Consider the following 26249-nt stretch of genomic DNA (forward strand, 5'->3'; position numbering starts at 1 on the left):
TAGAATACATAAACAGCAGGCAGTTTGTGTGGGGTTACTCTGGTTTTGGATGTTAAAAGTGATTAAGAGCACAGATGGAGTCCAGTCTGTGAGAACTGGCTTCAATGGCGAGGAGTTACTCTGGACACATTTGATTTACCAGTGAAAATGTAGTCCTGTTTTTTTTTTCCCACTGCAAATAATTTATTTTTAATTCTTGAGTTACAATCAAAAAGAGCAGAATAGCAAATGTAATTTCAGCTAACTTGAATAAAGAGTTTCTGCTGGTACCAATGGCATTATTCTCAATTTTCTGCACACAAAATTTGGAAGAATTTAAATTTTCAATTTGAATTTCTTCCCTTAAGTTAAAAAAAATATATCAATCCTCAAAAACTATTGATGAAGGGATGGAGTCTGTGTGACTTACACTGACAACTGAAATGACCCCACCTATCCATACACAAAGCTTGCCTGCAGTGCCAGCAGGTCTTCCATATCCCACCTTTCTTGTCTGAGAAACTGTGTGACTCAAACTTCATTTAAAAATTAGAAATAATGAATTATTAAATTTATTTAGGTGGTGGTGTTTTAAAGTTCAAGTTCCCTGAGTCCTTGAGATGAGTTTCCTTGAATACTTCAGTGAAAACACTTCAGGATGCCCACACAGTTTTAAAGAAAGCTGAGGGCACCAATATGAATATGAAAATATTCTGTTAATTTTTATGGATAAGAAATTATTAAAAATTCCTAAGCATTAGAAAACAGACTGATAACTAGACATTTGATTACTAAATTTAGATTCAATATTAAAAACATGAAGCAAATATTTGGAATTATATATCCTCTCAGTAAAGGCAAAAGAGAATCACATATTATTAAACCAAACAATATACTTAACAGAACATTAATTAATTAGAAAACTTTCAAAGTCTTCTAAAGACATTCTTTTCACATAACTTTCTTTTTTCTTTTTTTCTTTTTTTTTTTTTTGTGTTAGCTATATTCTGACTAGCTCCTCTTTTCCACTGGTATTTTTCTCCCAAGGCAAATGTAGAGAGTCTCTTCATATATTTGGTTACTAAATAAATTGAGTTCTTTTCACCTAAATACAATCTTTTTTACAAGGCAAGCACATCATGTCATGTTTTCTAATTTTTAATTTCTGAAGTATCTTCAGGCCAAGATGTGGAATGCACAGCTTCTCTTTTCCAGGTCATCCTTCTAGATAATAATTTTTTAAGTTTTCCAGAGATATGCCCAATCTCCCTGGAGGAGTTTCAGACAAGTAGAAAAACTACAGGGCAGGAGAAATCTCCTTCCTAGGAAGGTGTTTGGGTTGACAGTAGTAAAAGGACTCATTTTGCAGAACACCACACAACAGGATTTTGATCTTAACTTTGAAGTGCTACTTTAAAGCAAAAGAACTTATACAATACATGACTATTGTATTCCTTGAACCTTTAAATAATGGAACCTTTAAATTGGCATTTGGGCAGTTGTCACAGAGGACAGTAATGAGCCCCTTATTTAACTTGAATGGCTGAATAGTCACTGCCCTCATTCTGCCTATTAGCTCCAAGTGAAATATTTTTACTTTAGCTCATTTTCTGCTAAATTCCAATTTGAAGTGTTTTTGGTTAAACTGTAATTCTCTGAATGTCAAAATACATCAGGACTAGGAGGAAAAAGAAGACATAAAGTGATGAAATAATTTCACTTCAAATCAACGAACAAAAATATACAGTAAATGTTTTAGCTACATTTCAGAAATAGCAGAAACCCAGGAGGGGCATCAGGCTTTGATGAAAATGTATACAATTAAAGTAAGGAGCCTGAGGCAGTGCTTGCCTACGTACCACGAGGCTGCACGTTGAGATAGTTCAGAGGTTTGGGGCAAGATTTTCATCAGAAAAATGTCAGTTCATTGGGGCTGAAACTTTTCACATGAATGTATTGGTCTTGAGGAAATTTCCACTGGGAGAGATGTCTAATCTCAAACACAGAATTTTTGTAGAAATGAGAATACACAAACTACCTCAAACATCTGAATATTGGGAAATGTTTTATAGATTCATATAATCTAAATGCAGCTGTAAACACTGTAAAAAACTGTAAACTGTAAAAGTGTTGGAGCTAGGACAAGTGCACACTGCATTGTCTTGTTTTTATAACCTGGGTGCTGAGGCATCTCAAGAACTGAAGGATTTTGGTCTTGGAGGCTTTGCCTGGTAGCTGAAACAATGATTTGGAGGAGTGGAAGTAAAAAGATCTGAAAGCTGGGAGCAACAGTTGAATTTCAACTGAAAGAAAACAGGAATGGAACCAGAGTAGGGTCAGACCCACCCCAACAACAGAAGATTTCCACCAAAAGTGGAAATCACTGAATGTTTGTCATAGGAATGAACATGCAGTGTGATGGTTTTGAGTGATCTCACAAGGGTTTCATCTTCATTTTAAATGACCCCTGAAATGAATAAGAAACATGTAAAAAAGATTATGAAACAATACATTATTTAAAAGAAGATGTATTTTTCCACGTTTGCTAACAGACTTCAGGGCCTTCTATTTTGGAATTTTGTGTCTAAGAATCAAGATAGTCTCTCTAGTGGAAAACTTTTAATATGAGTATAGAACAGAGTGTTACAGTGACATTCAGTGACTTGTGCAGGAAATTATTTTGTTGAGTAGAAAACCATCTTTCCAGTTCAACGTTGCTCACTTTCAGTGTTGCTGTGTGCAAGACACCAAGGCCCTGTGACTTCAGCTGTGATTTCAAGTAGCATTGGGCATGTGGTGCTGAAAATGAGATCTTTTGCAGGTCACTTGATCCCCCAAAGACTCACAACTTCCTTGTAGCATTTGTTGTTACATTTCTGTGTTCTTCCCATCTCACTCAATGATCCATCACCACATGAGATTTAATGTATTTTTACAGACTGTATTTGTTGAGAGTTGTTTGTTGTTGCTGTACACCTTGTATTTCTGACCCCTTGGCTTTCCCAGCTCTGTGCTGTGGTGGCTTTGGGATCAAGCTGTGTTTGAGGAAAAACTCCACACAGGTAATCCAAGCTGCCTTCCATCATGTCAAGATAACACTCACCTGGGAGGAGATGGTAATTCTTTAAGGTTAGTTAACCCTATTGTGACTCTCCTCTCTTTTCAACCTCATCTCTCAATTGATTATATGTTTATAAGATAACAAATACCATCTATAGAATGGTCTATGTCAATAATAACCATGAAGAATCAAATTAATTGACTTTTAACAGTAGCATTTACCTCTTTGTAAGTAGCTCACAGATTTTCAGCCTATACACACACAGTGTATATATTTCTGTAAATAAAAAATGGCCTCTGCACTTATACTGTTCTGTTTAGAAATCTGACGAGAGTTATCAGTTCTACCCCACACCAGATTAACTTCAGTAGATTCATTCATCTATTGAGGAAAACAACCCATATCTTGACATTAAATGAAAATATCCTCGTTAAACACTGATAGCAAGGACAGAACTGATAGCTGCCAGCAAGAATATTAGCAGTAATAGCTGGTACAAATATAAAATGCAAAACTTGCATGGCTCTTCCACTTGTGTTACTGATGGAAATTTTAAACAGCACTTATTAAACTTCTCTTAAAAGTGCACAAGTATTCTTTTTCTCATTCATCCTCACATGGTGACACCCTGTTGAGGAGCCTGTAATGCACTTTTTACTTTTTCTGTGATTTGTACCTGGCTGGGCAGCAGCCCTTTATTCTGTTATGGATAATCTTTACTCAGAATTCCCAGATAATCAGCTCTCACTGCCTAGCTGATTGCATTGATCTTGCAATCAATCTTGTGCTTGTTCTGCTGCACAGCTATAATAGGGGAGTGAAACATCCCTGGATTTTGGATCTGTGTGTATCCTTGGACACATTTCCATGCATGCCTACCCTCTCCTTCATCCACCCATGTGTGAGCATGTGTGCACATGACCAAAAGCATCATTTATGTTTGATTAGGTCAGGCAGAGAACTAATAAATTTTCTTGTAGTGTTCCCTATCTGTTAATTGCCTTTGGATGAGTGTGCTTCCTGTAAGTGTTTTTGCCATCAGGCTTGTGAAGCACTGGACTTCAGGTTTGCTGCTCACATCCAGAATGTTCTCCCAGGGCTCTGCATTGACAGGCAGCCTGCCTTCAGCTCTGAGCAAAGGGCAGCATATATTTGCTTTTTTTCCCCAGAAGCAGAGCAGAGATCAAATTATAGCCACTTTTCAGTTTATTTGGTTGCCCTCTAGGGAAACCCAGCTGAGCTCCTGTTTCTGAGCAAACTCTGCCTTCTTCCTGCCCCTCCAAACAGGAGGCAGAGGCTCAGAGTCATTTACCTCTCATGAAGATTTCTGCTCCTTTATTCCCCTTATTATCTACATAGATAGATTCACAAGTGACCCTCAGTTTTCATACCCACTGAGTTATTTTTCAGACCTTAAAAATCTTGAGACACAGGAGGAATTGAGAGGGTGGTTTTGGGATCTGTGGGAGTAGCTGCAGCTCTGCAGCTCAGCTTCCTCCAGCATCTGTGGAGTAAATTAATTGCCCACCCTCAGGAGATAAAACACCCTTCTGGCACCCAGACCTTGCAGCTCCCATGGGACACAGCTGGTTCTGTGATGTGTGCTTTGAGAAGGATTTTTGCTTTAATATCCATTTAATGAACAACATCAACTTAATTGAAGCCTCCCTTTCAGCCTGCTGCACACACTTAATTGTGGCTGGTGTCTTCCATTTGCTGAATTTGCTCTTAACTTCCCCAAATCTTCTACAGTTTGCTGACATGAAAATAATGGAATTCTTCCTCTTTGAAGAGCAAAGCTGCTTTGTGTTATGTGCAAATTCCGCTTCATTTAATGATTTATTTATTTAGCTCTTATTTCATTTTTAGTATTGTGTCTGTGCTACCTGTCATATGTCTAATCTCCTATTTTTCAAATTTGTTATTTAAAGAAAAGGAAACTGGAAAAATGACTTCTGTTACTTTACTGGCTTTAAAACACATTGGTATTTGGAAACAGTCCATGAAAAAACATATCCACATGCTATTCTTTAATACAATTTCTTTTCCTCTACTCTTGATGTGAACAAGTTTCTCTTACTAAGGTCCCTGTGCATGGCAGCTCAGCTGTTGTTAGAAAATAAAATATTGAATCATTTTCTTTGGGGAAAAAAAATAGATGTTCCAGGGACTTCAAAAAACCTGGATGAAGAATAGACCAGACTTTGTTCTGGCCAAGCTGTAAAAGTCCTAAGTCCTTTCTTAGCTGAGCGTCTTCTAAACTGATATCTTAAACTAGAACCATGGCATATACATCCATTAAAAGTTGAGAAGAATAGTTTATGTTTAAATCCATCAGGCTCTAAAGATCTATTTGTGCTCAACTTTTATTTCTAAGGTGCAAAAGCAGATCTATCCCATGGGCTTTTCTTTGGTCACCTCCAGTGTATTGGCAAAAGTCTGCACGTAGGATACAACTGTCACCAAGAGACTGCAAAAAAAAATAATTATTCAGTCTTTTTTCTTCCCAATTATTTAAGATTTAACAAGTTCTATCAGATAGAAGTAGTTTACCCTAATTATTTAAGATGTGACAAGTAATGTAAGCAACAAAGCTGTCTGAATAAAATTATGAGGCATGTACGTGTTCATGTTCCCTGCAGATGGGACCTGAGTCATCGCAGGCTGAGGTGTACTAATTAATCCCAGCCACTGGTCTGTCCTCTCAATTAGCAGCTCCTTAGATAAGTTGTCTGGTTGATCTACAGCTGCCTGGTGGGAAATGCCCAGGTTGTGCAAGTTTTATGGTTCTGGCTCCCTAGGCCAGTTGCAAAGTTATTTCAAGGAGAGGAGCTGATGTGTTTTGCAGTGTAATAGCTGTGTGTGTGCTCTAGGGCAAATCCCATCAGGTAACTGCAGCAGAAGGCTGGAGTCAGCATCCAAAGCATGAGGAAAATTTGTGCCATCAGCTTGGCAGGCTGAAAATTCCATCTCTGAACCACACAAAATCCCTCTCATAATGTTGGCATTTCTGGAAACCTGGCGAAGGGCATTTGTATTCTCATGACTGTCAGAGAAAGTGTTCTGAAGTGATCTTAAAATCCATTTTAAATTCCAGTTATGAAATATATACCTGTGTATAAACATCACACACAGTATGAGCCAGACCTGAGGAGCCTCAGCAACCCTTTAGTTATTTAACACTAATAAACCTGTTGTTTCCTAACATAAAAATACAACACAATTTCTCCGGCCAAGGGTGATCACAACATGCCAACAGGGGAGTCAGAAGGGCACAAAATTTTTGTGGGAGTGTAGAGGCCCAGCTGAGGATTCTGAACTAGAGTAGGGTTTAGGTGTGCCAGTCTGCCTGTCTATTTTGTTCTCCTCTCCAGTTTTCTCCTGTCTCCTGGGCATCATTATTACCCTTCATTTCTGACAGTGGCTTCATGGAAGAGTGCACTTAGCCTTGGGACATGGCACACACAGAAGCAGTTTATCTCCCCTGTTTACCCAGGCTGAGACAAGAGGCCAGACCCTGTGCCTGCTTAAACTCACCCTGTAGAAACTGAGGCCATAAACTAAAGTGAAATTGAAGAGGAGAAATGGAGAATGTTTCTCTGAAATCTCACTTGGACTCTCTCCCTCCTCACCACTCATGAATGGAGTCTGAGTATGTCACTTCTTTACTCCAAGCCCCAGCTGCCACCAAGAGACCAAGGCACAAGAGCACTGGGATTAACCTATATCCTTTAATACTTTAATACTGTCCTATTAGCACATGCTTAAACATGCTGGGGATTTGAGGATGATGATTTGAGGATGATTCAAGACTTTTGGCACTTGGGAAGAAAGTAGAGTTTTTGACTGATGGAGCACAGTTCTTGTCCCAGCTGTACCTTTGTGCCTTGCACACACTGGTAATGTAATGGAGGGGGCTGCAGAGTCTCCAAGGGATTTTTAATTTCAAAATGGATGGCAGATATCCATTCACTAATAAATCATCTGCAGCAGTTCTGCAAGAAAGAAAAAAGGCTCAAGGCATCTAATTTTTGTCTTATGTATTTTTCCCCACCCTCTGGGTTCATAGAATTAACACTTGTTTAAAGAAGGGGTGGGCAGATGACCAGCCACATTAATAGCTGAGACGTGCTATTTATACAAATTTCATTTTAATTCTGTTCATAGTGAGTGATGTACCAATCAATACATTTTGGTTTTTTTCCAAGGATCTTGTTCTTGCACTTTTTTTTCATGGCACTGCTTTCTTTTGGCCAAGGAAACTCACATAGATTTATTGCCTTTCTCTTTTCTGTGCAACCTTGCCTAATAAGACCACTGCAGTGGCTGTAGCCTGTGAAATTAGCCCATGAACTCTTTGTATCCTTGTCTGTCTGTCTCAATACCCCTCAGATCACCCTGATAAGAAGAAGAACTGTGACCATATCTGCCTTTTTTATTATAGGCTATTGTTGGTGTAGGTGGCAGACTGATGAAATACAGTGTGGGGTTTCCTCTTCACATTTAAATTTCTGTGCATTTCTATCTTTCTCTTTTCATTCAGTGGGCTATCCAGTAAAATGCCTAAAATCAACAGTTACAACATACACAGGCAGAACATAACTATGCTGTGCCTATGGCTTTTTGGATGATACTGCCAGAGTAATTTCAATGTCTCATGGCAATAACATTCATTTGCATAAAAGCCAATTTTATATCTACAGTCTGGTTGTAGCCAAAGAAATAAAAGAGAATTAATGGGTTTAGATTCGATGGAGTGATAAATACTGTCAGTAAAGTGATTTATTGCCTATGTGCTGATGATTTCAATTAATCTACAGGTGTTTTATATACTTGGAACTTGTTCTTCAGCACAGATACTGGGTGTAAGTTCTTGGCCTCACCCTGCTGTGCATCACTCTCTCAGTTCCTATATAGTCAATAAATGAAGTGATACCTCTTCACTAATGACTGGGGCACCAGGGCTTTATTAAATTTAGGTCTGGACTCTACATATCTGTTTATGCCTTATTTACTCCAAACCACCTCCAAGTGTCCTTTTGTCTTCATGTGAGTGCTGACAGATCTCTGTCTCCTGATTTGCATGTATGGTTTGTGCCAGACAAGAGAACAAACATATGATCATGGACAAGGAGAATCAATCCATTTCAAAATTATGTTGCCTGCTATTTTTTGGAATGAAAGAGTGAGTTCTGTAGAGTTTTTTTTTACCAAACTACTGTATTTGGACAGTTACTGTCAGGTTTTAAGATGGTGTATAATACCTATACGGGGAACTTGATTCTCTGATGGCTGTTTGCATCACTCGGTGACACCTGTATTAACCAGAGCCCTGCTGAGTAAGAGGACATCCAGAATAACTTTTTCTATCAGACTGATGGAGTGAGGATGGATGCTTTTTGCTCCAGGCACTGGCCTGGTGTTCAAAAATTTGGAGCTCAGTTCCTGGCACTGTCACACAATGACAATGTGTGAGAGCAGGTGAGAATTCTAGGGCCACTTTTTTCTCAAGTGCCTAAAGTACCAAGTGAATATCTACTGGCATTTTCAGAAGCAGCAGGGAATTGGCTTCCACGGGGCTTTTCAGCATTCCCAGGGAGCTGGGAATAGTCCTCCACCATGGAGGACTGCACACCTAAAGTCACCCAGGCAATGGGGTCACAATGTTCATAACAAAAGGCATCCCACACAGTTTTCCTGTACAATTTCTGAGCTTCCCTGATGAGGCAGGAGTCATTAAAAATATTTTTGTTGCTCTAAGCTGTTATGACAGGTGAAGACTATTTTCATTATTTTCCTGCTTTTGACACTCTCAGGCTGCTAACAACAATAATAACAGAAATAATAGCATCTGTTTTTTTGCTAAATAATCACAGTAGAAACAATTCACCTATTACCCTAAAGAGTTTGCAAATAACTACCTGGAGACAGGAGGAAAGTTTCTCCCTGCACAGGGCAGGCAGAGCTCCTGTGCTCCCACTTCTCACTGATCTTGCAGTGGTTGGGGATTCACCTCACTGGGGCTGTCAGAGCCGTGCTCAGGTAGCGAGTTCCACCTCTGAGGGTGCTGTCAGCTACACTGAAGTGGCTGCTGAAACGAGATGCCTGAGAACCCACTCAGCCAAGACGTGCCATCTGCTTCCTGCTGACTGACAGCAGAGAAATTTCCTCTGCCCCTGCCAGCGGAATTCTCCCTTTCAAACCACGTTCTGCAGCGCCAGAATCACTCCCTGCCATGTCATTAAAGCTGGGAAGCACGCAGACTCTCTGTTTCTCTAGCAATTTTACAATTTCAAATCTTGTTCTTTTGGTCCAGAAAAATTTGAGCAACCCAAGTATCTTTTTCTCATTTTCCATATCTAAGTTTTATGCAGGTTTTTTTCTTCAAGGAAACAGTGTGATTTTCAAAAGCAAATTGAATTAAAAAGAAAAGTTTCACACTGATGGCAGCACAATGCTTATTCTTTCTTCTAAATGATGTAGGAAAAGGTTTTTCTTTAATGTCTTCTTATGCAAAATATTTAAATGCAAATATTTGCTCAGTTCTGACTGGTGTTGGTTTGTACTTTTTCTGCTCCAATGGTGGTGCATGCTGTGTGAATTGTTCACATAGTGATTGTCATTTGGCCAAAAATAGTAAGTAATACTGTTCTAGTTTCTATGGATTTTTAACAAAAAATATATAGCTTAGAATAGCCTTCTGCTTGCAGAAATCACTTAACTTCTGTCAGTCTCCAGAACCCCAAGAGAGGGACTGACTGCCCAGCTGGAACCCAGCTCTTATCAGATTTCTGAAAAACAGATAGGTCAGCAGTCCTAAACTGTGAACTTAAGAGTGGAATCACAGAAACGCCTTGTTTCCTGCACAAACACTTTAACAAACTGATGACATGAATACCAAATGGGGCATTTTTTCAGCCACAGCTGAAAAAAATCAAATTGCAATCAGGTGCCAAAGAGATGGAGTCACTCCCTCCATGGTCCTGCTCTCCATACCTTTTTGAATACTCGCACCTTTTTCCCTTGCCCTGGGACTGCAGTTTGCTTCTGCTGGTGAGCCAATTTCAATCTCTAAAACAACAGAAATGAAATTGTGGTATGTTTTTTTGGGTTTTGGTTTGTTTGTTTTGGGGAATGTAGGATTTTGAGGTATTTTGTTTGCTGGGTGTAAATTGCTATACTTATTTAGCAGGGTGAGAGGTTGATTGCTCATGCTGCCTGCCTGTTTCTGTTTCTTCACCTCCTCCTCAGCTGTGCAGGTATTTTTGCATCCATGCCTTGAACTACCTCAAGGGATTGGAACAGGTTTCAAATAACCTAGTAAAAATGGCTTTTATTATTCTGGATCAGTTCTTCCCACAGTGTCACAAACAATTGTACCAGGATGCCTGAAGGGAGATGTTGGAAGGAGCTGGGTGGTCAAGAGGGGGAGAGGAGAATGGCACAGGCTGCCAGAACAAATGGATGTCAAATCTGCCCTTAGCACAGTCTTGAATACCCACACAGGGCAGTAAAGAGCTGATATGACACAAATTCACATCCCAGCTTGGTGTACAATTCCCTCTCAGTGTAGATGCAGCCTTAACTGCTGTGATGATAATAAAAAGATTCACTGATGGAGCTGCTGCGAAGCACTTGAAAGGATTTGCTGTTCCTCAGTGCATCTGGAGCAAGAAGCACAAAGGAATCTATGCTAATGTGCTGTTATGAGCTCTGTTCTTTGGGATTTATTTATTTATTCTCCCATTTAAGACAAAACTTGCAGCTGCAAGGAGCTAAAGTGTGGACTTAAAAATAGAAGGAGACTACGTGTATTACACAAAATAATCTCCGAGTAGAGTCACCTCTGGCTGTGCCTTTGCAGTGTATTGTGTGTATAAGAAAATATATATATTTAAAAATATATTTTTTTTTTGAAACCTACAGTATTTTAAGCCTGAAGTTCCTGTATCTGTCTTATAATGAAGCATGACAGGGAATCCCACACAAACTCTGAGTTTTAGGAATATGTAAAAGCATATATGGAAAATGACTGGAAGTAGTCTTGGTTTACAGCTCTTAGGAACAAATGAATGTCACTGGGAGTCTCTAAGCATGGGCAGCACCTCCTAGGTTGTTGCTGAAATTCCTTGTATCATTTAAGAGAGTTGTTTCACCTAAACCTGAAATGGCTTTGATTTCTCAGGAAGTAGGTGCAGGTTAGGCACTTCATTCAGTGCCATCAGCAGGATACAGGAACCTGAAAAAATCATGCCTGAGGTTTCTCTTTCACCTTTTCCCAAGTAAGCTTACTATTTCCACATACTTAAAAAAATATTTTTAATAATTTTATCGGTGCATATTTGATACTTGTGCTCCCCAAGACTTGCTCATGGTCAATTGCTAATGGGATGAAGTCGTTTTCCCACTGTGTGGTCACCCTGCTCTTGGTTCTGCTTGTATATTTTCACAAGCATCTGTCCCTCCAACACGAACTGCTGGGAGCTGGAATTCAATTGTGTCAGCTGCATCATCTGCAAATCTGTCCTAATGAAATTTGGCAAAAGTGGTCAAAGTTGCTCCAGACTAAATGAAACTGCCACATGTTTTTGACAGCTGAGATGACAGTCCAGCACATCTCTCGTAGCTCAGGATGGCATGCATCATTAGATTTACAGAATGGGAAAGAGAAGCCTCTGCTAGAAGCTACTGGCCTTCAGGCTTTCACATTATTTTTTCAGTTTCCTTGAAATTCAAACAAATTAGAGGCCTTGAAGGATCAACCATGAACAGATATAGTTTGTCAGCTACTTAAAAAATGCAGAAAAAAAATCCAAAATACTACAGCTGGTATATTGCTCTTTTAAAAAAAATCTGTTGTGTTTAATTAATTTAATTTACTTTCAGCACCCAGAGCAGGGGAAAAAAAGCTCTTAAGGAATTTCCTTTTTTGGCACATTTTTGTACTCTTTTACAGACTTTAAAGTGGCTGCCCCCACTGAAGTGAAATGTTTGTTTAGTTCAATATCCCAGGTTATATTTTATGGGTGAATTTCTTCTAATGAAACAGGTCAGTTGGATAGCCAGACATCCCTCAGCATCCACTTCAGTCCAGAGCTGGAATCTGGAGACAAGGGGAGAGAACAGCACAACTGCAAACCTTTAATAAGAGTGCAGCACGTTTCCTTGGAGGCTCCAGAGCCCACAGGTCTGTCATCATGGCTATCAGGGAGAATAAGGTAAAGAAAAAACGTCCTCTCACCTGGGAATTTTCTTCTCAAGGCAGTAGGGACATTTTACATTCATTAAAATACTCAAATGTGACTCAGTTTAGAAGTTCTCCTTAGAAGTATCACTCTGCATATCTGTTACCACTTAGATTCCCTTAACATTTTAAAGAAATTTAAAATTTTAAAGAAATTTACAAATCTTTATTTCTCCTATTTTTTTTTGAGATGACAGGTCCATTAAAAAGGAAATGTGGCAAAAAACTCTTTACTTTTGCTGCACAAATTAATGTTCGAGGAGCATACAAAAACTAGAGAAAGACTTTTTTGTAATTAGTGAAATGATGCTTGTAGGAACAAATATAAAAATAACAATAATGATAATTAATATTTAATAATAAATCTCTCTCATCATGAGGTGATGAGGCAGACTCCTGAGGTGGAGCAAAGAGCCTGTATCCATTCATGTCAAAGGAATTGGGCTGATTGACATAATCACAAGTAGGAAGGATATGGGGATGTATATCAGATAAAAACAAAAAAAAAGGAAATAAAAATCAGCCTCTGAATAGTTCCCTCCTGGTAAGGAATGTGCACTGGGGAAAGTAGGTATAAATAATAAATGCTTAGCTCTAAGAATGATGGTTTTCTCTTCATTTTTCTGTGAAGTGTGATATTTCAATTTATTTCATTAAGACTTTAATTCCCCATCCACCATGCCCTTTTCCCTTGAGGAAAGTTTCATAAATATTTCCTTGTTATTTCTCTCTTTTTCAAGTTTCTGCTTGTGAAGAACTTGGAAGAATTTGTTCAATATGAATCCTTTCTCTCATCTGTCCTGCTCCTTTGGCCAGGACTGTGAGTTGTGGTTTAACCCCAGCTGGAAACAGCCTCTCACTGCCCACACCTGCTGGGATGGGAGAAGTGGAAAAATGTAAAACCCAAGGGTTGAGATAAAACCAGATTAACAGTTAAAGTAAAATATACTCCAGCAACTACCACTGCTAATTATAATGATATGGAATATTTTTTTGGCCCCTTTGGGTCTCCTGTTCTGGCCATGCTCCATTCCAGCATCCTGTGCAACTTCTCACTGACAGAGCATGGCAAAGTGAAAAATATTTAACTCTGGGGGGAAAAAACCCCAAAAACTGAGAAAAAACTAAATACCAGTGTGTTATCAACATTTCTCTCATAATGAATCCAAAATACAGCATTGTATGAGTTAGTAGGAAGAATGTTAGCTCCCAGCTGAAACCAGAACAATGTGAAACAGCAGCCTGGAGCGTTTTCTATCTGTTACCTCCTTAATTCCATTTAATTTCTAGTTCCTTTGTTATGTTAAGTATTTCAGCCTTGCGTTGTCTGTTCAAACTGCATCCTCAGCACACTGGCCACTTCCCTTCACCATCTCCCATGAAACCATTACATATGAATCTGCATTCTGACATTAATTTTATATATCTGGGTTTTTTGTTTAATCCTGACACTTATTAGAGAATAATCCTCTTAACCTCTCAATTTAAATATAGCATGTTGTTTTCCTTTGAGATGTAGTAGCTCTTTCCTGTGTATTGTCCCTCTGCTATTTGGCTGGGAGAAAGGACCCTGCTCAAAAGGGATTTTTTTTTATAATCCTGTAAAATTCTGCTTAGTTTGAGTTTTAAAACAGTTAAAAATGTGAATTTTCTTCATCATCTCTTTACTGACTTCCTGAGAAACTTACAAAAAGTCAGTTTTGGTTAATTATGAATGCTCCACACCACCCTCAAAGTGTTGGGCCAAGGCTGGGACCAGAGAGCAGCTGTCTGCTCCTTGTGGTTTTGCCTACTCAATATTTGACTCTGGCTTGGAGCTCAGGTTCCAGCCTGGAAAAACCAACCAGCTCAGCACTATTCCATCCAAAGGCAGCTGGGAGCAGCAGGCAGCAGCCTGGCTGGGAAGAAACACTTCTCCACAGTCACCCTGCTCCAGCCAAAACCAGCTCTGGATTGCAAACCCTGCTCTCTTCCAGAAGTGATGAGGGATAAACGGTTTGCAGATTAATAAATAATAACAATAACAATAACAATAACAATAATAATAATAATAATAATAATAATAATATCACCCAGCTGATCTTGGCAGTGCTCATGGTCACCCCAGGGGGATGAAGGAGCATCTCTGGTAGCAGCACAAAGCAGTTCTAACTCCTGGCTTTTAGTATTAATAACTCTTGTAGATGAAGGGAGGTGCCTTCCTCACAGAATCAAACCATCCAACATCATCCTTCTAGAATATTTTCCAGCAAATTTATTATTTGTTTTCTCTAAGTGGTGGCCTGATCCAAACCTCATTGTAGCCTGAGGAAAGATCCAGGCTCACTGGATCTTGGAGAGTTTGGCAGCTTGAGTGCAGAAAATCTCTTTCTGGTTTTATTTTAGGACTTCTTAAAATATTCTTCTATTTTCTATTGGATTTTTCCTGCTTTGCAGTCCAAACATCCCATCTGTACATGTATTAGCATTCAGGTCATCTCTTTTTTTTTCTCCAGATGCACTGAGAGACTTTCTAGTTGCTAGTTGGAAGTAAGTTTTTGCCGCTGATTTTACTTTATTCTTAACATCACCACAGATTTTTTGCATCACCTTTTTTACTAGGCAATAGCATCTTGATGTTTAAAACAGTCTATGTTCTCACTAAAGGGGCATGCAGCTAAAGGAAATAAGTGTTTGCCTTGGTTTGGAAAGTAAGAAATACTGAACGGTGTAAAAATTTAAAGGACTTAAAGTTATTACAAAACCCAAGACACTTGTTAGGAGAAAAAGTAATCCCAAAAAATTTTCTCCTGTTCCCAAGTGATTTTGATAATATTGTGGGACTTTATCATAACCTTGCTCCTCCTCCTAAATTAGAACCAAAGCCAGACACGGGGCAAGCATCTCTAAAGACAGCAGCTGCATGGAAAACTTCACAGCTCCAGTGCTGCAAGTTATCTGCTTAAGGAAATTGCTGAGGAACCAGATGGAGAATAGTTCTCCACAGTTAACCATCTGGGCCCTGCAGTGATACACTCTGCCCTGAGCATTACTGTGGGAATTGACTTCATGGGGGAAAAAAGCAGAGAAAAAGAGACAGGCAGAGAAAGAAGAGCATAATGTTTTATACTGCAAAAATATGCTCCAAAGAATCACCATTTTGTCACACATTGCAATTTCCTCATCTCTGTCTGTGTTTATAACCTGTGGGATAAAAGGAACAGAAAGTGAGACACTAATGGTTATCATAGCATAAAAGCCAGCTGTGAAAGAGTTCAGAAATGGTGTTTTGCTTTTGATGGAACTTTGAGCTATTAGATGTCAAAGTGAAAGGCAAGACTTTCTGATAGAGCTTCAATTTGTTTACATTGGTCTATAATTTTAGCTCTGCTGAATTAATTTTTGGAGTTCTGTACTTCAGAGCTTCCAGTCAATGCTGTGGCTCACATGCAGTGGTTTGTAGTGACCAGAGAAAGGTAAGAAATACGGAATATTCCAGGGGGTTTGTGGAAAACACCATATGCCTGGTAACTACCCAGAGTCAAATAGAAAATAGAATGAGTGGATTTTGTGAGCAGTCCTGCTGTATGGCTTCAACATGAAATCTATAGGCAAAAAGTCTTTAGGTCTTAAATATAAAATTGTCCTGGAACCAGAAGACAAAACAAAGGACATTTTTTCTCAGGTGCTCATGAGAATCTATAATTTTCATTGCTGGTTGCTGAAGTTGTCCATGCTGTCCAGGCATTGCATTCTGGCTTTTTTCCTGCTGTGTTGATTCTCCAGCCTAGAATATTATGTCATCTTCTGCTGTGTGCTTCTCTCTGCCAGGGCAGTTGTGGGATCTTTTTCCTCTAGCTCTTCACCTGCCTTTGGAAGGCTTGTAGGAACCTGTTGGAGACCTTTCTTCTTTCTGTCACGTTTCAGTGAAGCTTGACAATGGGTTTGCCTTCCTCAGTAAAACTAGCTAAAATGGAAAGCTTAATATTTTTTTTCTAAAAAGAAAAGAAGGTAAAACAACCCCAAAAAATCTGATTCATCTCATAGCTCTGATAGTTTTGAAGTACCCAGATAATGCAGGTTAGCTCTGGAGGACTATTTAATGGTATGAGCCAGGATAATGAATTACTGAAAGTCACTGAGCAAATATCAACCTCCATTGCATATTAAAACCTTATATAGGATTTCAGACTCTAGTTTGGTTTTCAGGTGTATGACAGGCTGAGAGAAACATTAAATAGTTATAAAAAGCCACAAAGACCTGGCCATTCAGCACATTTCGAAGCTGGAAATAAAAAAGGTAAAATTTCTATGACCTTTAACTGGATAGAACTGAAATTTTTCATGATATATGTGTGCAGCAGCTGTTGTGTAAAGGAAGACAAAATTCCCTGTAATGCTTTAAATCACTGTTTGTCTTCTATTTTAACAAAGCCCCAGACCACTCCAGCATGGTGGCACACGTGCTCATGTGTGCTTATTGCATCTGGATGTTCACAAGGAATGAACAGATAGAACTGATTATCAGGTAATCATCAGATCATAAAAAGGTGTTTTTGTCTCTTCCCAAAAGAAAATCTGTGTGGGAAAACTGTAATGATTGGGTTTTACTTCTGTGTGTGGAACAGATTGTGTGCTTGGATGTTGAGATTGGCCTCGGGTGTTAATGGCATGAAATTGTTTGTGTGGGGTATGGCACATATATAGATGCGTATCTCATTCTTAAATTACTTTTGTGAGAGAATTTAAATAAAAATTAATAATTAATGGCCCCTCCCCCATCCAGTAATCCTTTTCTTCATCACTGTTGAACTGCAGAACTGGAAAATATGGCCTGGATGAAAAGCTTGGCTGTAACCTGTAGCTTGGAGAAGATGAGGAGGTCAGGTAGGTAAATAGATCATAATTTGCAAAATATTTGCTTTTCTTTATTAGTGATATGTTTTTGTTTTTTTTTATGGAATTTATGGATTCATTGGAAGTTTGTCCAGTTGGACTGTTGGACTACCCTCTTTCCAGACAACTGGTAGCAGAGCCTTCAATTGAATTTGTGTTGTTCCTTCCTTGTTGGCTGTAGGTCTGTCAGTGGTCAAGCAGTGAGTTCTGCCTCTTAATGCACAAAAATATAAATAATTTATACCTTAGAGTGGAGAATACCATGGAAGGTGTGAGGAAAATTATTCAACCAAAAGGAGGGAAGTTGTTGAGTTACAAAGAGAGAGAGAAATCTGCCCTAAACAAGGAGAAATTCCTGCTCTTGCTTTCTTACATGCCAGCCTTGATTTAAAAAAGATGTGTCAGGGCAAACAGCTGCTTTGAGGCAGCTCAAAGGGAACACCGAAAAGTTGCCTTTGTGTCTGAAAGGAATTAATTTCAGTAGTGTTGCCCTAGTGTTGGGTTTCTCTAAAGGCCTGTTTCTTCCCCTTAAATTTGACTCTGCTGTATTCTGCCCACGTTGTGCATAAGCTAAAGTTCATAAAATGCATAACAGAGTTGTAAATGACATCTTTCAGGAATTAATATTTTCAAACACAGCTTTAAACACTTTGTTTTGTGTACTCCAACTGCTCTTGGCCATCAGGCAGAATCTGCCAAAGGGATCTGTTCTGCAGGAGCTGAGCTGCAAAATTCCACCAGGGACACGTGAACCTTGGCAAGATGTTTCTTAGTCCTGCAGTCCTTGGTGTTTGAGAGCAAAGCTGGATGACAGCCTCATTCAGCACAAGGGGAAAAGACATGTAAATTAAAGTGACAGTAAAAAATCCAAATAAAACAGTGCCATCTGTAAGTATTTTTCTAAAGGAAAACCAAGCAAGGTGTCGCTTTCTGTGAAATCATTCCCCATGTTTCTTTTGTTTGCATGTTCCTGAAAACTGATTTTCCTTGTGCAAATAGCTCTGTGTGAGAGACATTCCATGGTTTGAAGCCTTAAGTGGTACTCATAAATGGCCTCTTAAGAGTTGGAAATAGATTTTTGGTTTCTCTGGATGACCCTGCTGTATACTGAGTAAGACAAAAGTCTTCCTTCTTAAATCACAGGAGGGTATCAAGGAAGGTGTTTGGAAGGTCCAAAAGGACCATACCCTGCAGTAGAGGCAAGGAGACGTCGAAATCACAAGATAATGTAAACAGCCCTTATTCTCTCTTTTTTTTGTTTTATTTTTTATTTTAATGCAGTTCTCAGGCTGCAATCCAGCACCAACTCCTTCAGTTAGAAATTAGAGTAACCCTTTTTGCACAGAGGAGAGGAGCTTCCTCAAGAATTACATCATTTAAGTTGCTATAAGTTACTTTTTTGCCATTTATGGACCTTCAGGGTGGCTGCTGAGTGTGTGCCCCTGCAGTGGTGTGAGGGCTGCCTTGGAGCAGTGTGAAAAGTGTCACCCTGGGAGGGCAAGGGCCCGATGACAGAAGCTCCCACTGCTCAGAGGGTCCCTTTTTGCTAATAGGAGGTGGCATGAAATACTCAATCATCATTAAGTGGTCAAAGATTTTAATCTGCTCATAAAATTGCATCTACAGTAATTGAGTCGCTCAGTGTGAGTGTCTCTAATTGCCTGATCACAGTGCTCCTCTGGCTTCGAAAAATGAGAGAAGTAACATGTTTTATTAAAAGACAGAATTTATAGTAATTTGACTCCAGAAGCCCAAAGCTTGCACAGACTCATACTGTGTTACAGGAGCTAAGACTTATTCTTTCTGATGTTCATTTAAATGTCCTGTGAACATTTGAAAAACATGCCACTTTTAGTTGTTCAAGCTGTGTTTTACAAGCAGTGTAGGAAGCCAGGGGAATAATTGCCACACAGTGTTGTGTGTGCAAAAAAAAAGTCTATGTATGTTTTAAAAAGTGTTAAGATTATGGGGGTGGAGTTGGAATATTTCTTGGCTGACTGTTAAACAAATTACCTTGGGCTTGGCTTCCCTGAGCTTCCCCCTCTAGCTGCTGTTTGGGACATGAGACTGAGCTAAAAGCATCTTTCTCATAGGCTGAGCACTGCTGGTAGAGCATGTTGTCATGAAAGCACCTAACACTATTTATGCCATGCAGAATTCACTAAGGAAAGGTTTCAACTAAGGGTGGAGTTGGAATATTTCTTGGCTGACAAATTATCTTTGGCTTGGCCTTCAGTAACTAACTTCTGGAGCTGAGAGAGTGCTTGAAGTAGACACAGTTGTGTGGTGGCACAGTTGTGACCTCTTCCCTGAGCCTCCACCTCTAGCTGCTGTTGGGGACATGAGCTAAAAGCATCTTTCTCATAGGGTGAGCAATGCTGGTGAAGTCTATTTATGCCATTCAGAATTCACTAAGGAAAGGTTTCAACTATTTTAGTTCCCCTTAATGATATAAAAAAACCAACAGTCCTGTATTTTCTGATCTTGCCCCCCCCCCCATCCCCCCCGCCAGATCTACATATTGTCTTGTTTTCTGTTCTTTGTAAGTTATTTTTACCTCTTCACATTCACCTCTTTTAACAGAGTTTGCCTGGTAAGATTCCTCAAACAGGAATGATCATATAAACAGTATAGTGTGAACACTTCCCTTTTATTCCTGGACAAATTGCTCACTGCAAGAGAGAGTGTATCCAGAATTGCTATACATAAAACAATGGCATTTTTATTGTGCTGTGATGAGAACAGTTCACCTTGCTGATGACCTCAGGAAGGCAGGCTGTTTCACACATGCCATTTCAGGTAACTGAGATTTCAAAGATCCCTTTTGAACGTATATCACCCAAAGGCTTCTCTTAGCACATTGACTCTTTGTTCTTCTCCTCCATCCTGGGTTTAACATGCTGATGAAAGCCTGCAGAGAGCACAGCAATGCCAATAGATTGGGCTTGGAGAGAGGCAGACTTTGAAGGAATGTGATATGAGTAAGGAGAAACTTGGCTGAAATCCAGCAATACAGAGAGGAAGTGGAGAAGGACTAAAATTTTAGTCAACAGCGAGGCCACAAATAGATTTCAAAATACCAAACCCAAACAAATCAAAAGCTCAGAGCCAGATGGCTGAATATGTGCTTTGTTCATGCAATCCTATTGATCCCAGGGTGGGTTCCTCTGTGGGATTGCTCAGCCACAGGCACAAATTAAATTTCTGCGTGGTGGTTCAGCAGGACCTTGTCCTGCAGGGACTGGTGCAGTGGGTGCCAGCAGCATAAAGAGCTTTACCCTGGCTCTTGCAGATTCCCCAAGCAAGTCCTTGGCAGCACAGGTGGGAACAAGCTCCAGGACAAGAGTGACTGCAGCACCTCAGGGATGGGGCAAACCTGGTTAAACCTGAACAAAACAGAAACCTGGAACTTGTGAGACCTTTTGATGCTCCCAGTCATGGAAGCATCTGCAAGTTTTTCTGAACTCTGTTCTGCAATTCATTCCTTAAAATGTAGCTTTGGCCTGTAATTTTTCTAGCTTTGCTTTAAAAGTCACAGTTGAGGGAAAAAATTGGCATTAAGACACTTGTATGTGAACTAGTTTCTCAATTTTGATTTTCCTCCTTCTGTCCAACAGAGAGATAAGCAGGAATCAAATTCACTCACAATGTCAAGTAAATGTACATGAATGTTTCTTTCATGTACGTCTTGCTAAAGTGCAAGGGTAAAATGGACAAAAAGTGAGTTTTCCTTCCATTTTTTACACTGGAGACCCATTGAAGGCCTCCATTCTTTTTTCAGGATCTGTTACAAAGAAAGAATTTCTAGGCTGTGTTCCCTCCCCACCACTGGAACAAAATTCCTAATATCCTTTAAAATCAATTCTGTTCTCACATGTCCAACTTATCAATGAAGGGAAAGCAAGAAAGATATGTTGTTTATTTTTAGTGTCTATTTATATTGTTGAGACCATGCTTATAGAGTCTTTGTTTTGTTACATCTGAAGCATTTTTCCTCAAAGGTACTGGTGTATGCAAATACCATTGGAAAAAACCAGGAAACACAAGCACTGAAGGCAACCAGGAGGTTTTGAAGAACAAGTAAAAGGAGATGAAAACAAGGAAATGACTGAAATGGAAATCTCAAAAGTAACGAATTTTCAAATCCATATTGAATCAGTAAACATTAGAGAAAAAAAGTATATTATTCTTTTCAAATTTGCAAATTTTAGAAGACATAACTGCTCAGTAAAATTTATTAGTTATTTTATTCTGATAAAAAAAATGGATTAATCTTTGTAAGGCAGCAGGGGAAGGAAAGGAGACTAAGTGAGGGACAGTACTGGAGAAAAGTTTGGACAGAGGAGCTCCTACAGAGTGCCAAGGCAGGGTTAGGTACAGCAACAGGCACACACACACTGGATTCAGGAAATGAAGGAAGAAACCACTGAACCTTTTAAGTGACATTTAGAAAAGTTCACCATTTCAGCAGTGATTCCTGAGAACTGCAAAGCAGAAAATAAATCTATTTCTAGAGAATAGACATTGGTTTCTGCTTTAGATTTATTGCTTTCAAACAACAAAAGATTTTAGCTTGGAAAACTAATCTAGCCATGACCCTTCATGCAATTAGTCAGACTGAGTGACTGCAGAACTGGGTAACACCTTTCCCATTCCCTGGTAAGGATCTGTCTTCAATGCTCAAGGATCAATTCATCCACTGAGCCCCACTGAAGCCAAGTGGAGCAAACACAGGGCTGTGACCTGTTTGTCACCTCTCCGATGGCACATTGGTCAAGGTGCTCAGTGTGACCCAGAGGCACAGGCAGAAGGCAAGAAGCACAGAGCTGCTCTGCAGAGAGCAGGACTTGCCAGGAGCCAGGGAAGCCTCGCCTGCGTGTTTCAGGCAGGGGGTGATGCCCTGCCAGTGCTGCCCTGTGGCCAGGTGTGCTTGTGTTCCAGGGTCACCAGGATGAGGGAAGAGATGAGAATCTTGACTCCTTGTTTCAGAAGGTTGATTTATTATATTATGACATATATTATATTAAAATGCTATACTAAAACTACACTAAAAATAATAGAGAGAAGTTATACAGACAGAAAGCTAGAAAGGAATGGAATTGAATAAATGACAGAAACCTGTGACTGCTCAGAGAGTTGACACCGCTGGATCATGGCTGGTCATTAAGTAGAAATAACTCACATGAGACCAATTAAAAATGCACCTGTTGGTAAACAAGCTCCAGACCACACTCCACAGCCATCAGATAGTTGTTGTTTGCATTTCTTTTCTGAGGCTTTGCAGCTAGAATAGGAAAAAAACCCTAGCAAAGGATTTTCATAAAATATCACAGTGACAGTGGCTGGGAGAGATCTGAGGTGCTGCCAGGTCATGCTCTGGAGATGTGCAAGGAAGAAGCACAAGTTAAGCCTCAGCATATTTTATGAGAAATCCCCAAACTGATGGAACTTTTAAAGGTGTGGATGTACACAGGCCAGAAGCGAAAGTGCTACAGTTGGTTTCTAGCTTTGGCTGCTGGAGCACTCAAAAATTGGGTATTCATTGAGGTGTTTCCTCTGGTCCCAAAACTATAAATGTGTTCCTTGATAGCTAATCCAGCACAGAGCCTTCTGCTACCACAGTTTCTTTATAAATATTAATAATTTGCCACCAAGTGGAATCGTTGTGAGGCTAAATAAGCCACTGTGCTGTGCTCACACATTAATCTTACTGGAGGCTCGGGGGGAAAGTGGAAGCAAAATACTTCAGTGAGAGATTAGTCTAGGTTATCCTCAATGGAAGATTAATCCAGAAACAGTCTCTACATTTTCTACTCATTTACCCAGCAGAAAATTTTATTAAATAGTTCCTAAAACTCCAAGAATTGGGAAGTTTTCTGGTGACAGTTGTACCATGTTTTATTTTTCTTCTTTTCTGTCCCATTATTTTTCTACTTTACATGATAACTTCAATGAAAAACATTGAGTGTTAAAGACTTAGAAGGTGCATATTTTTTCAAAAGACTTAAGAAAAAAAAAGATTAAAAGAAATTTATTTTTTTGGTTCTACTATTCTCACTTTAAAAACAGGTTTTGTGGTTTTTGGGATTTATTTTTTTTTTAGGTTTGGGGTTTTTTGGGTTTGTTTTTTCTTTTCTGTGTTTTGGTTTGGTTTTTTTGTTGGTGGGTTTGTTGAGGTTTTTGTTTGGTTTGGTTTGTGGTTTTTTTTGACTGAATCATTACTTTGACCTGTTTAGAAAAGTGTTAGGTAAGGATTTTTTTCCCCCAGAAGTTCATAAATTTTGCTGCTTTTTAATAAAGCTACAAATTTCTACAAAATGTGATTTTTTTTTAATATGGAAATGGATTCTAGACGTGTAGAAAATTTGCCTTGATGACCAATGAAGAGGTTTATTCTTCCCATGCTAAAATTCCTTTGGAGATTAATTTATGTAAATGTAAATTCATTTATGTCGACATGTAAATGTGACTTGTACAAAACTTCAGTCTCATGACAGTTCCTGGTTTTAATATATTTTTGTATCCTTAATGGCAGCTATCAGAAATATGTTCTGCTTTAGATGATCAGTCCACGTTATATTATATATAATCAATAGAAAATACCTAAAAAAGAGGGCTATTAAATGCATTCTAGGTTAAAACAGACATGCATTACAAGTAAATTTGGAAAAAGCAGAGAAATTTCAGTGCCTGGGGTGCTCACTGCTGAGAATTATTTATTGAGTAACAGCAGTTTATTGATTCCATTGTGTATTTCGGGTTATAATTGGTGGGGATAATTTTCCATCAAATATCTCCCTAAATCTCTCCATTGATGGAGTAATGGTGGAACTTATCAACCAAATGACTCAACTGAAAGCTTCTGCAGAGATTTAGAGATGGATATTTGAAGGGAGTTTAAAACAGATATTTTGTATAAATGCTACAATACCTGTATGCTACTTTTTAAGCCCATATTGACATCCTTTTACCCATGACCTATCTCTTCTCCCAATGTGTTCTTTATTTGTTCACTGTCAGAAAGTTGTTCTGGTGCTCCATGGGAGGAACTGTTTGAGCACATACTGAAATGTGTGTTTTCCCATGAAACCTATGTTTTACACAGAAGTAAACAAATGTAGAGACTATAAGAAGCCTTCCACAGGCAGCTGGTAGCAAAACTAAAAAAACTTATTTTTTGTGTTTCTCAGAATATAATCCATGTTAAAATTCATCAGCATGAGTAGATTTTTGTCTCCTTCAACATTAAACTGAATAAAGTTGACAGCCCCAGCCCACTCATTAACAAAAATAGAACTGTAAGCATCAATTAACAGGGAACAAGCATCATATCAGCCTTTTGCCTTTTAAATAACTAGCTTATCTTCTGACTCCTAATGGCAGATGTCAATATTATTTTTTACTCAGTTTCTCAAACAAATAAAAAACTTATTAAAAATGCTAGTATGCTCATTACATGGTATTGTCATTAAAATAATCTTCTGGAGATGTGTATAGTACAAATATTAACATTAACATAAAACATTTGTTTAAGTAGTTGCTTCCCGTGAATGAGCACTGGTCAAACATTCTAGTTCTTGAACTCTTTGTTCCCATTTGTACAATTTTATTGTGAATGTTATTGCAGCATTTTAAAGAAGTGAGAATAGAAATTTGAATAACTGGGCATGTAGTCTGGAAACCATGATGTGATACTAAGTGAATTTTTTGGGTATTTCATTAAGACAGGTAAATTTTATGGGCAGAAAACTCCATGGCACTTCATCCCCGTTCTGGGAAGGAAAATTTGAAATAGGGAAGGCACCTGACAAGTGTGTTGCAGCCTTCAGACCTATCTTGTGGAATAGCATTTGCCAGATCCCAGAGACTGAAAATGAAATTCTAGTTCCATGTAACTCTTTTGTCTTCCTACTTATAACAAGATTTGAGATCCCAAGGGGTTGTTTCAGCAGGTCAGGTTAAGCCTCTTTAATCTCCTTATTATCAAACTTCATCCTCCAGAGCAGATAGTTAAGACTGAGTTTATCACAGAAAGAACTTTTTTTTCCTAAAGGTCAAAACTTCATCTCCCAGTTTAAGTTGTAAAGAATAAAGTCTGAGCACCTTGACCTTGTCCTTACTGCACTTCCTGAGGCTCTCACAGCTGAACCTCCTTGCAGCAGTTGCAGCCCTCCTGTTTACCTTTAATGACAGGAATATTTTAATTTTTCCTTCTGAAATGATGTCTCAGGGGACATTTGGTCAGCCCATGAAGTTTCCAGCTGTGACGGAGGATCTGTCTGGCTGACAGGTCACTTCCCTTTGGTAACTGGCACCAGCCAGGTCTTATTGTTTTTATCTACTCCTGTACAGTCCTACCCGGTGAAGGATTTCTCTACAGAGTAATTTTTGTCTGTGACATTGGAATTTTCTTTAATAGAAAGCATTATTTGGCAAAGAAATGGATTTTGTGGGTGGGGCATTACTTCTGCTGGTGAAAGAGCAACCTCTGTGCCCAGCATCTCTTGGCACAGGGCTTGGCAATATGTGCTGCTAACAGCTAGAGGTGGTCTCTTTAATAGAAAGTGTTATTTGGCAAAGAAATGGATTTTGTGGGTGGGGCATTACTTCTGCTGGTGAAACAGCAACCTCTGTGCCCAGCATGGCTTGGCAATATGTGCTGCTAACAGCTAGAGGTGGTCACCTGGCAGACAGCAGCAACCTTAACTGATAAATATCACCTTTTTTTTTTTTTTTGTGATCCTAGAGTACTTGTGAATGACTTTTTTCTGATATACTGATATACTTGATTTGTTGATTGATAGCATGTGATCTTAGAATACTTGTGAATTACTTTTTTCTGATATACTGATTTTTCTGATATACTGATATACTTGATTTGTTGATTGATAGCGTGTTTGTTGATTTATAGCACACACTGCCAATTCTAATCCACATTGTTTAGTTATGATGTAGTTTGTACTGCAAGACACATTGTCAGTTCTCTAAATAAGTAAATACAGAGATGATAAATATGCATTTTTGATAAATACACATTTTTGATAAATTTCCACGTGTCACACCAATATGTTTTTCTGCAATTACTACAGG

The 26249-nt window shown here is 38.9% G+C and overlaps 1 long non-coding RNA gene across 1 annotated transcript; it reads left to right on the forward strand.

Moving 5' to 3' along the window:
* The first annotated feature begins 10097 nt into the window (after positions 1–10097).
* Positions 10098–17139, forward strand: LOC120501386. The gene is made up of 4 exons (XR_005627347.1): positions 10098–10136; positions 12090–12258; positions 16698–16791; positions 17082–17139. It is a non-coding gene; the product is annotated as an uncharacterized LOC120501386 (long non-coding RNA).
* The last annotated feature ends 9110 nt before the right edge of the window (positions 17140–26249 follow it).

The sequence above is a fragment of the Passer montanus genome, unplaced genomic scaffold, assembly GCF_014805655.1.
Source record: "Passer montanus isolate IOZ18808 unplaced genomic scaffold, ASM1480565v1 scaffold1, whole genome shotgun sequence".
In the NCBI taxonomy this organism is placed as follows: Eukaryota; Metazoa; Chordata; class Aves; order Passeriformes; family Passeridae; genus Passer; species Passer montanus.